This window comes from Nuphar pumila, chromosome 14 (genome assembly GCF_984573655.1).
Source record: "Nuphar pumila chromosome 14, dmNupPumi1.hap1.1, whole genome shotgun sequence".
Taxonomy (NCBI): domain Eukaryota; kingdom Viridiplantae; phylum Streptophyta; class Magnoliopsida; order Nymphaeales; family Nymphaeaceae; genus Nuphar; species Nuphar pumila.
Window position 1 is genome coordinate 89647710 of NC_143262.1, and position 12238 is coordinate 89659947.

Consider the following 12238-nt stretch of genomic DNA (forward strand, 5'->3'; position numbering starts at 1 on the left):
AAAGACCACTTTTAAATTCAAATCTGGATTTCCAAAATCCATATCCATCCTCAAAGTCCCATTTGGATTTCCAAAATCCAATTTCATCTTGGATTCCACACTTCGGATCCAATTCCATTTAGGATTTCAGATTTCGGGTTCAACTCCATCTTGGATTCCAGACTTCGGATCCAATTCCATTTAGAATTCTAGATTTCAGATTTAATTCCATCTTAGATTCCAGACTTTGGATCCAATTTAATTTAGGATTCCAGATTTCGGATTCAACTCCATCTTGGATTCCAGACTTCGGATACAATTCCATTTAGGATTCCAGATTTCAGATTCAAACCCATATTGGATTCCAGACTTCGGATCCAATTCCATTTAGGATACCAGATTTCAGATTCAAATCCATCTTGGATTCCAGACTTCGGATCCAATTCCATTTAGGATTCCAGATTTCGGATTCAACTCCATCTTTGATTCCAGACTTCGGATCCAATTCCGTTTAGGATTCCAGATTTAAAATCCAATTCCATCTTGGATTCCAGACTTCGGATCCAATTTCATTTAGGATTCCAGATTTTGGATTCAATTTCATCTTGGATTCCAGACTTCGGATCCAATTCCATTTAGGATTCCAGATTTTGGATTCAACTCCGTCTTAGATTACAGACTTCAAATCTAGTTTCATTTCCAATTCCTATTTCTAAAACCATTTTCAAATCTATTTTTAAGTTTAAATCCAAATTCAATTCCTCTTTCATGTTCTGAAATTAAGAATTCATTTTTCAGAATCGATCCATTCAAATTCAAAGTCCATTTTGACTTTGAAACTTTATTTTTTTCTCAAAATTCTATCTCAAGTTCCAAAAATCTCCTTTTCTCCTTATTTATTCAAATCAAAATCCATTTTCCAAACTCTGATTATTCCAAGGCTTGAAACTTCAAGTCTTCTTCGAGATCTATTTCAAAATTCTGAGTTAGATTCAAAATCTAACTTTTTCAAACCAATTTCAAACCTTTGAATCATTTCTTCACTCCATTATCAAATTTATTTCAGAATCACTTGGAAAAACCCAAAATTTCTAAATTATTTTCTTAAAAGCATACATCTTTGCATTCGCACAAGCATGATTCTTTGTGCATTTTTAGACTTAGAATAAATTCTTAAACAATATTTAGGCAAAGCAAAAGGCATAAGTTCGATTACCTCTGGTAAGGGCGCCAGAAACGGTCGAACCTCGTACCGACGGGCGAATTTCGTCTCTCAATTTTTCCCACAAATTTTCAAAAACGAAGGCGAGTAAATTTCAAAATATTTTCAAAAAATAAGGTCAAGTGGGACCTTTGCAAAAGAGTTTCTTTCTTCTTTCTTATCTTTTCTCTCTTCTTTTCTTTCTTTTATTCTCCTTCAAAAAGAGAATAGAGGCTAGAAAGGCAAAGAGAAAGAAAAGACGGAACCAAGAGGAAAAATTTTGCAATGATCATACTGGGTTACCATTGTTTTTGTTTTGGAGAGCAGCGGCATCTCCTGGTCCCTTGTCTTTGATCGTAGGGGGGCCGAACTACCATGTATTCTAGGTGGTAGGTTCAAAGCTCTGCAGAGTAGGAATCAATTCTGTGCTGGACCACTAGGAGTTCTCTCGATTACGAACTGCCCCAGTGAGACATCAAGGTGAGGTTGCGGGTTCTTTCTATTCAATGAGGTTAATAAAATACATGGCATAATATACCCCTCATTGGATTTGATGAATTAAAGTTAGGAATCTAAGAGTGTACTTTTGAGCGTGAGAAAAAATGACACATAAGAAATCAGAATTGAATCATTATAATATTCATTTTGTGCGTAAATTGTTATTTCATTGGCATGATGCATTGTAGCATATTTATTTCTGAAATATGAATGCAAGTATGATTAGTTGTGTAGTTGTAAATTATACTTAATTCTAATATTGTGATATTACATGATTTAGATGATATCTGAAAATGTACCAATGCCTATTTATGTAATTGGAATATTTGTGTTCATGTGTTTGGTGATTACCTACTGAGGTTGTGGACTCACGCCTCTATTTTTAATATTTCATGTAGTAAATAGGTTGATGGGTGATGATTGTGCGCTCGGGGTGGCGCCAAAAGGGTTACAGTTTTGAGAGGACTTAATATTTTGATATTTGTTTATTTGATTAAGTCTTGTTAACTCTGATAAAGTTTGAGACGAGTAATTGATTTATTAAATGCATGATTCGATTATTCTAGTTTCATACGTGTGTGTTGTGTCTTTAACCTGCCCAAGGCTTGAACCGTATTTAAAAAGAGTTTTCGTTATATTTTTTGAAAAAGTAATAATTTAAGAATTTTGTTATTTGAATATTTTAATTTTGAACTTGGTTCTACAAAGCTATTAAACGCCAATGCATGCGTAGGCTAACTCCCTAAAGCCAAATTCGATTAAGGCAAGGTCAATAATGAAATACTAGTTTTAAAGAATTTCATATATGTAATGGTTCAATCGAATTCGTTGACGGTGGTTTCATACTGGACCTGGTGCTAGGAGGCTAAAACATGCTCGCGCTCATGCTTGCGCTCAGGCAGGCCGTCTAGTACTTGATACGATTGAAACAAGTCCGTTAATGAGACCATTGCATTATTACATTAAAGAAAAAAAATCTTAAATTTTCGGTTTCAGAAAGTGGGGCGTTACAACCCACGTAGCCAACGAGGTGGTTGTTGAGTTGAAGATCCTAGATCAAATCATGTTGGCCAAGAGGTGTGTTTGTAGCTTTCAGAGGTGAGCCATGTAAAGCAGGGTGGTTGTGGGCCTCACCCTGGGTTTTCCCTTGCTTCAGCAAGGGTTCTTCATCATTTAAAAAAAAAACTTGGTTACAGTGGGATTAAGGATTTTGAATTCTGACGTTTGTTTCATGCAGGTGGTGTGAAACAAAGTTAGCAAACATCTGCATGTGATGGGGCCTGCATAATAAATGCAAAAAAAAAAAAAAAACTTTTTCCTATCAAAACCTTCTCCCATGAAAAAACATTTTCCTACCTAGACATCCCTATTATGGGAAAGTGGCTTCAGGTGTGCAGGGTCATAAACAAACACTCTTGTGTTTCACTGATGGAAATTGGCGCCGCCCTTCACCCAAAATGCTAGAAAAATAGGCCGTTCTACACTCTTGGTAAAATGAATGCGCACTCACATGATTGGACCCCATATTTTCATAGGAAACAAGTGTGTTTCATACACGCAGATAGGAAAGAACTTTCCCATGTGAAGGTCTTTCAATTTTTTTGGCTAGGCCAAGGGAAACCCCCCTCCCCCATCACCGACCGCACATTGGTCGGCCTCCAGTTAGTAAAACCCTTCAGTTTAGGCCAAGGGACCCACCCACCCCCGACCGCACATTGGTCGGCCTCCAATTGGTAAAACCCTTTAGTCTAGGCCAAGGGAACCTCCCGCCCCATCCCAAAATCACCTACCGCACATTGATCGCCCTCCTGTTGGTAAAACCCTTGAGTCTAGGCCAAGGGAACCCCCTCCCCCCATCACCGACCGCACATTGGCCAGCCTCCTGTTGGTAAAAGCCTTTACCCCCTGCCAGGGTACACTCAACTTTGATCTTGTGGCAAAGAATGCTCCCTGTGGGTTTTGAAGTCATTACAGCCCGTCAACTTGGTGACATTCACAAATCACCCCTACCATATGAGTGGAGCCCTTGTGGGCACAGGGGGGCCTTTTGTGTTAGTGCTGTCTCGGGTCACTGAAACCAGAACACCCTAAGGCAGTGTTTGCATAGCAGGACAAATGCCACTCAGGCAGAGCAGTGTGGCATTTGTCCTGGACTTGCCAGCGCTTTATAAAGCACCTGCACAGAACGTGTTTTGTTCTGTGATGAACACCGTGCGCCTGCGTATCAAACATGGGACAACGACCGCACAAGGACTGGTCAGTCCAGGCACGTGTGTGTCCTGTGTATCAAACGCCCCTAAGACACACCTTAGGCCCCGTTAGTTTTAGAAAGTATGTTAAGAGACAGACTGCATTTTCCCATGGAAAGCATGCTTTTGGAGGGAAACCAGTGGGCCCCATCTTGGGCATGTTTGGATTCGTTGGAAAAAAGGGTGGATTCGCAAAACCCAATTGTATCAAAAATTTCCTTGCTTCTTAGGGAACTCGATTGCAATTCTGCCCAATGCTCGGAATCCAAACAGAGCATTTGATTCCAGACACCCAATTCCATCAGGCCAAACGCGCCACTATAGAGACTGCCATCTTCCCCACTTCTTCAACGATTCATCTGCTCTAACGATTCGAGTCCGAAGTTTCCCACACCCATTTGGAAGCTAGAGAGGCTTCTCGATCGATGGAATAGTTTGAAGGAGCACCCATGTCGCCAAGCGAAGAACCATCGTTCGCAATCGATCGGAGAGTCCACAGCGTCTCCGACTCCCTCCGAATCGGCACCGTGAAGTACGTAGGACCCGTCGACGGCTATTCGGGAACTTGGGTAGGCGTCGATTGGGACAATGGGGACGGCAAGCACGATGGTAGCGTCAATGGGGTTCGCTACTTTCGCGCCAGAGGCGAGAAATCGGGATCCCTTGTTCGCCCTCATACCATAAGCAAAGGGGTGTGTCCTTTCTAGAGGCCCTTGCTTGCCGGTACACGGGTGAAACTACAAAGGAAGAAGAGGGTACGTCAAATTTCTCGATTTTTACTCGTTTTCTCTTCTTGGGATGCTGTTTATACGGATTTTTCTTTATGGTTTTGATTATTTTTGTGAAGAAAATTAGTTCCTTTCATATTGGTTCTCATCTGTTCCTGGTTTGGCACTGCAAATGCAGTAGATGGTTTGTAAAAATCTTCAATTCGAACTTCGTTTTGCCTTCTTGGTGTTGTTGTTATGGGTCTTTCTAATGGTTTTGATTTCCTTTTTTGTGAATATGACTGATTTTTATGAGAAAATTAGTTGCTTTCATGTTGGTACTTTTCTGTTTCTTGCTTGGCACTGCAAAAGCAGAAGATGGTGCGTCGAACTTGCCATTTGAACTCATTTTTCCTTCCTGGTGCTGTCTCTAAGGATTTTAAAATGGTTTTGATTTATTCCTTTTTAGTAATTTGGTTTTTTGTCATGTTGGTTATTTTCTGTAGGCCATTTTAGATTATGTGACTTGGGAATTACTAAATATTCTTATCATAATCCGGTTGTTATCACATATGGCATCCTCTAACTACTGGTTTATTTTCTTTAAAGTATTCATTAAGAAAGAATAGAGTGGCAATTCAACTTTTGGGCAAGGATAAAGCTCAGGAGAAGTTCAGTCGACTTGAAGAATTGCAACATGCTTCACTCGCTTATTTAGGAGTTAGCTTGTCTGGGCCTACGTATGTGATTTGTACTGTGATACCAAGTGAGTCTTGCTTTATGACTAAATTATAGTATGAAGGAAAAGACCGGGATGAACATGATTCTTCTAACATAACTCTATTTGTATTCTTACATGGTGTGATTCGTGCTTCCACTACTAATACTGCAGAACTGTGTGCTTCTTATTCTTGCAGAATTAGATCCTTTTTTTGCCCTTGTATTTCTTTTTTATGGATTCCTTGAGACTTTCTGAGAAATATTTTTCTTCTCCATTGATAGTGTAAGATTTAGAGACAAAAAAATCAATGGCTGCAGGACCTCTAGTATAGGCTTTAGTGAAGAACAAAAGGCATATGATAGTTGAAATAGATTCAGCAGTGAAATGCCTATAAATGTACTTTGCGTGAGAACACCGCCATCAGATATTTGCACGAGTGGCAGATATGTCAACCTTCAGTTATAGCTCCAGTCTCCATCTAGGAGATTGCAAAAATGGGCTCAAATGGGTTAGCTTCATGATTCATGACCATATGACCGATCTTGATGATCTGGTCAAATCATGATAGGAACGGTTAATTAATGTTGAAAATGTAAAGAGTACCATATTAATTAATAAAAGATACTAAAACACACAGCATAACTTGCCTCGGCTAACTCTCACCCATCATTGTGGTATATAAATCCATCATAAGGGTCAGTTCATTACCTTGAATGTTTTATCATTGACTTAGATTGGTTGGAAAACACAAAGTTGGAAATGACAAAATTCATATTTGCAGTCAGCCTTTGGGCAGGTAGCTTGCAGCAAAGCTGTTCCACCTCCTCCTGTATCCAAACACTAGGTCACAAGTTGTGATGCAATATGGATATTGCAGCTTAACATACCCTAACACACCCTTATGAGGCCAACTATATTCATTGTCTGCTACTCTAATAAGTTTTCTATCTATTGAGATGAAGACAATAAATCCTCTTCCAAGTTAATTACAGATGGAACAATAGCTAATTTCAGTATGTTCTGCTACTGAATGAGGTCGTGAAAAACCGTTGAACTTATTGTGATGTCACAGACTGGATGTAAGGCAAGTGATAATTGAAGAAACCATACAAGAAGTAGTGTTTTCTTGAATGTGTTTGATGTCACTAGCATGCGGCCCCAAAGAAATGAAAATCAGCTATTGGATTGTAAGAACATCACTAGCTTATGAATTTTAGACCTGCCTGATATGTTTCAATGTAAAATCATACAAATGCTACTTTATGAAACTATTGTTTTTCTCAAAACAGTGATCCACATTAAAAAGTTGTGCAGTTGAAATGGTTCTTTTGATGTAGACCAATTTATGCACAGAACTGTGCTTTCTTGAGAAAATCTCATGAATGTGACAAATCTTGACTCTAAATATTGTGCTTCCATCTAATTTTGACAATAGTTCTATCAAGAAAATTTCACATGATTTTGTTTTCATGTAGTTGATATTAACAATTACTGAAAGAAAATCCTATGCTGCACATAAATGCTTAGAAGTGAAGAGCGTATGTGTGTTGTTCTAGAAAACCCAATCTAGCTCTGGAAATCAACTTGTGGAAGGATATATAGAATCAAGGTTTGGTACCATGTGAAACTGAGAACTGTTTTATGTACTTAAGAGGAACATGGATTTCATTGATTTTTTACAATTGTTCCCTTTGTGGACACTGCAACTATCCTAGTGGCAAAGCAATCATTGTTAATAAACAACGCTTGAAGTTGTATAGAAATGCTCAACCGCAAACTATCTACTGCAAGTATCACGTGCAGTGAATTGTATTAGCAATTAAATATAGTTTATGAAGCAAGTTTTACCTCTGCGGTCCTTTTTCCATGCATATTCTATTCAGAAAATTGGGCATGCTATTATTTTAATTCCTTGCCTAGAAGATTATGACTTGGATGTAGCTACACATGTTCCTGTGCGACTTTTTTTTTCAAAATAAATGGATTTGTGCAAATATTTATACATTATATTACACTTGACTAATAATTTGTAAAAACTCTGATGAAACCTATAAATCATTAGTTCTTTTCAGCTTAATCATTTTTTCTCCTTTTTACTTTTACTATGTTTGCTCATAAACTTTTCATATAATAGATAATTTTTTTTTGTTTTTTTCTTGTTAATGCTGATCTTAAGGAGCTTGATCTGACCGGAAACTTAATTTCGCATTGGAAAGTATGTGTTTTAACATTTACCTTATATTTATGTAGGCCTGCTACTGTTCAACGTTATTTTAGGAACTAATATGCTTTTAAAACCAATAATAATAATTTTCTTGCAAAAGTTCCCGAGGATGGACGCATAACTGCATATCATGGACTAATTGCAATAGTAAATTAACATACAGTCTTGATGTTGCTCTTTCAGGTACATATTTGTATAACTTCATATTATGCATAATGTTTTCACATTAGTAAATTCCAACTAATGCTGTCAAATAGCTTGTTTCAGTCACTTCTCTATTCTTCTCTAAGATTTCAATATTTTATTTCAATTCCATGTTCCATGAAAATATGGGAATATCAAGTAATATTGAATTCTAGTTTGGTATTGGAGCTGTTATATGCATTGCCAACGTCAAAAGATAACTTTCATATCTCATTCTTTTTTCTTGTATCCTCCATTCTTCCCTCGTGTCATCATCTTCAAGGTTTGAGGTTTTATACATACCATAGTAATGAGGCAAGCAAGGCATCACCTTGACTTCCCAAGCCATGCTTGATCACTTGAAGTAGGTCCAGAAGAGTGCCTAGTGAAGTAGAGCTTCTCATTTAGCTTGCCGGAAACACACACATATGCATATGCATAAATATACACACTAATACTATGTGCATGAATTGGTATGAGTATGATGATCCTTTGCTGGCCATATTTTGGAATAGAATCAACCCAATCTGTAGATGTCAAACTGTGTTGTTGTAACTTATTTCATCCATATTGGATGCCATCTTTTTCTTTTTTGTCCTCTTGTGATAGCTCTGTTGGGGAACAGCCCTTAATGAGATTTCAGACCCAAGAACTCTTGGTTACAATAGTGTCACTCTATGATGTGCTGCTATCTGTTCAAGCCATATCAGATGATAACTTCTAACAGCTTGTATTTCAACTGCCATGGCTCATGTCTTCATGCTAGGATACTTGGCATGCTTTGTCCATGCCATCATCATAACTTGGACTTTTATAGTTCTGCAAAAACATGATTGATTTGAGTTTGATGGTAGGATGTGAATTCTATCTGTGAAGAACTGCCAACTCTTGAAGTCCTTGATTTAACTAACAACCGCATGTCACTTGATGTATCTGGGATGCACTCTCAAAAACATTCGTATTTTGGTCCTCAATAACTGTGGCATGACATGGAAGCAGGTATTGCTGTGAGTTTGTAGTAACTTGATGTAGCTTTTGCCATTGAGATGTAGGGTTCTTGGTCCTGACTACTGATGTTGGATTCCAATAGGTTGATGTGCTGAAGAATTCTCTTCCATCTATTGAAGAGCTCCATGTAATGTCAAATAGATTGATGAGAATCAAGGTAAGAACCAATGTTTACAATAGCAACCATGTCTTATAGATGCTATTGTTGGATAGCAACAATGGTGTCACATAGTAACAAACAGATCGATGATACTGACATGAAGGGAGGAGCAAAAGGTTTTTCATGTGCTTGCACGACTGTGGAATGTCATTATGTCCACACTTTTCACTTTGACAAGCTTTCAGGGTTTTAATTTTTCTAAATCAAAAAAGGATAGAAGGCTTGCACACTTTATGTAGTTGGATCTATCCATGACAAGAATTAACATAAAACAAATGAGGAAACCTTCCAATCCATTCATTGTGGTGTTCCAGGCTTTGTTCATAAGGAGAAAATGTCTTCAATTTTAGAAATCATATTGGGTGTTTGCATATAGGCATTAACTTTTACCTCACCTCAAACAATAGAATCTTGGTAGCTGCTTTTATGAGGAGGTGATTTTAAAACAGAACTGTAGAAATATTTCTTCATACAGATATTGCCCTGTTCACTTTCATGCTCCTACGTGGAAGGATTTGAACTCTTGCGGGTTTTAAATTTGGAGGATAACTTGATAGATACGTGGGATGAAGTTCTAAAGCTCTCAGTTAAGAAGGTAAAGTATGAAATATCATTCCCACATCAGAAATTGTTGATTTTAAGCTATTATTTGGCTATGCTTCTGGATTCATTTTAGTTTTTAAAAGATACTTTTGTCCAGCTGGGAGCAACTTCATTTGAGCAAGAACAACTTGAAAAGCATAGCTTATCCAGCTTTTCATCCAAATCATGATTCCGTGTATGGTTGTGACTTGCAAGAGAATCACTTCAAGCCTTTCAAGAACTTGCGCTGCTTACTTCTAGGTATCTTTTCAGCTTTTTGTTTTTTTCTTTTATTATGAGATGACTATGTCGTGTATAAGTTTCTTACCGTACCACTGCTCAGGTGGTAATAAGATTGAAGATTTGGCATCTGTGGATTCACTAAACAATTTTCCAAGCTTGACGGTGAGGTTCCTAGCTTTATAGTTCAAATACTTTAAACCTATTAAGAGAGTATCTTGCACCATTTTTTTTTTCAGTGACAATTTTCACAGAGGATTTGCAATAATAAATGGTATATGTATAGCTGTATTTCCTACAATAATCTGCTTGCTGAATGTATTTGAAGTATGTTAGACTCTCTGAGAATCCAATTGCTGATCCTGGAAAAGGTGGTGTGAAACGATTTGTTCTTATCACACGTTTAGCAAAAGTCATGGGAGTGAGGTAGTCCAGAAAAAAAATCTTCTATTTAGTGGTCAGTTTTTTAAGTTACAAAATTTTGTTGAAAGTTACATCATACTTGGTAGGTGAACCAGAATGAACGGAAGGAAGCTGAGATAAGGTGAGATCACACCAAGCAAGCAAATAATGTGTTGAAAATAAAGGGAAACAAAAAGGATAGTAGTTTTCCTAATATTATCTTTAGTTATCCTTTTATGTGCTTCACAGTCTTGTGTACATTATTTTACACAAGCAAGCAAATAATGTGTTGAAAACTTCCAAGATTTTGGAAATGTTGTCAACCTTACAACAACAAACAGGATATTGTACAAACAGCTTTTCATGGAAAATTTATTGCAGTTGCTTGAAGAGAAATAAACTTAATACACCCCCTATATAGATGAATGGAATTTATGAATGTTTGTGATCTTCAACTTATCCATCATATGGTTACCTATTTTTCTTTTCTGAGTTGACAATCAACTTTCAGGTATGTTCGTCTAGTAACGGCTAACATGCAACTGGACAAACAAGAGGAGATAAGAAAAATGCATCCAAAGTAAGCTGCCATATAGTGTGCTTTTAGGCATTAACTGTAGTTTATTTGACCAACATATGTTAGTAGATCCACACTCTCCAATTCAAATTTTCATATAATACAAGCATAAAGATACCAAAGTTAGGACACAAAGGGATCTTGTTTTATAGTGCTGATAAGCCTTGGATGAATGCGCATTCATATTAACACCTTGACCAATTTGCTCAGGTGCATTCAGAGAGAGCTAGGTTGCTCATGTCCCTATCACACAATGCTTGCACTTAACCTACCCGCATATTCCAGCCTTTAAACATGCCTAAAGCATCGAGTGATTCTCGTGCAGGTTTTTTGAGCTAAAAAAGTTTCATGGTATCGAGGATGAGAAGCAATCTTCTGGGACATTGGGACCTCAGAAAATGGCTTCTGGTTTAATGTGTAAGAAATGGAGGTTAAATTGATGGTTGAAGAAAGCCATTTGCAAGGGGCTTTTGTATGATGACTCATGTATGCCACATGTTGGATGCAGCAATTACTCTGAAATGCGTTGGAGCATCCATGGGGGAAAAGCCGCCTCTAACAAAGAAACTTCCTGCTACAACCACAGTATTCACAATGCTGTTTTTGCTTTTCTCATCTTCTGCATATGCAGAAAGTTTTCTAATCATTGAAAGATGTGATACAGGTTGGAAAGCTGAAGGTTCTGTGTGTCAGTTTCTTTAAGATGAAGTCTGTAAAGCCAAAATTATCTCTTCAAGAAGAGGTATGAACTTGCAATAGTTTCGTCATAAACTTGCAATGGGGCTTTTTTATCCAAGTATTCTCTATAAATTCAAAATATGGTAAGAGGAAGACCAGTACACAGCAGGCGTGTATATAGGTCAACCATATCCAGCATTAGTCTTGGAGGACAAAGTTGGAGTCCGGTCTTTGGGTGCCATTTATAAAATCCTCACCTTCCAACGATCTTTTATTCTGTTGGGGTATATGCAACTATCATGTGCTGACTTCTTTTTTAACTATTGTGATATACTTTTTCTTTCCCTCCTTTGTTTTCTAAAACATGACATGTTTAAGATACGTTACAAGCATTTGAAGTGACCAATTTGCACCATAATTGGTCATCATGAACCAAGTAAAATATACTCAAGCGTATGCTTGCTTTGTTTTTTATTTGGGAAATATTCATCTGTGCAGGGTCGAACCATGCCTTTGCTGCTCGACAATGATATGGACCTTAGAATTGGAAGCAGTGGAGATACCATTTTGGTGGATGAAGGCTAACCATTTTGAAAGCACGTCATAAGTTGCACTAGTCATTATAAGAACAGAAATCAATGAATGATAAAAAAATACCCAGGAATACCACATTTTGCATTTAGCAATAGGTGACATACAAGGAGAGAGAGAGAGAGAGAGGTGCATTATGTTTTGCTGCTTATGAAGTTACTTGACTCTCGAGATTTGCTCTTTTTGCACATATCTGTTATGAGTTAGACTTGTATTTAAATTTGAGGAACTACTGCCA

At 37.5% G+C, this 12238-nt stretch overlaps 1 pseudogene; it reads left to right on the forward strand.

The window, feature by feature from the left end:
* Window positions 1-4376: 4376 nt before the first annotated feature.
* On the forward strand, window positions 4377-11994 carry LOC149817348 (tubulin-folding cofactor E-like; annotated as a pseudogene).
* Window positions 11995-12238: the final 244 nt, after the last annotated feature.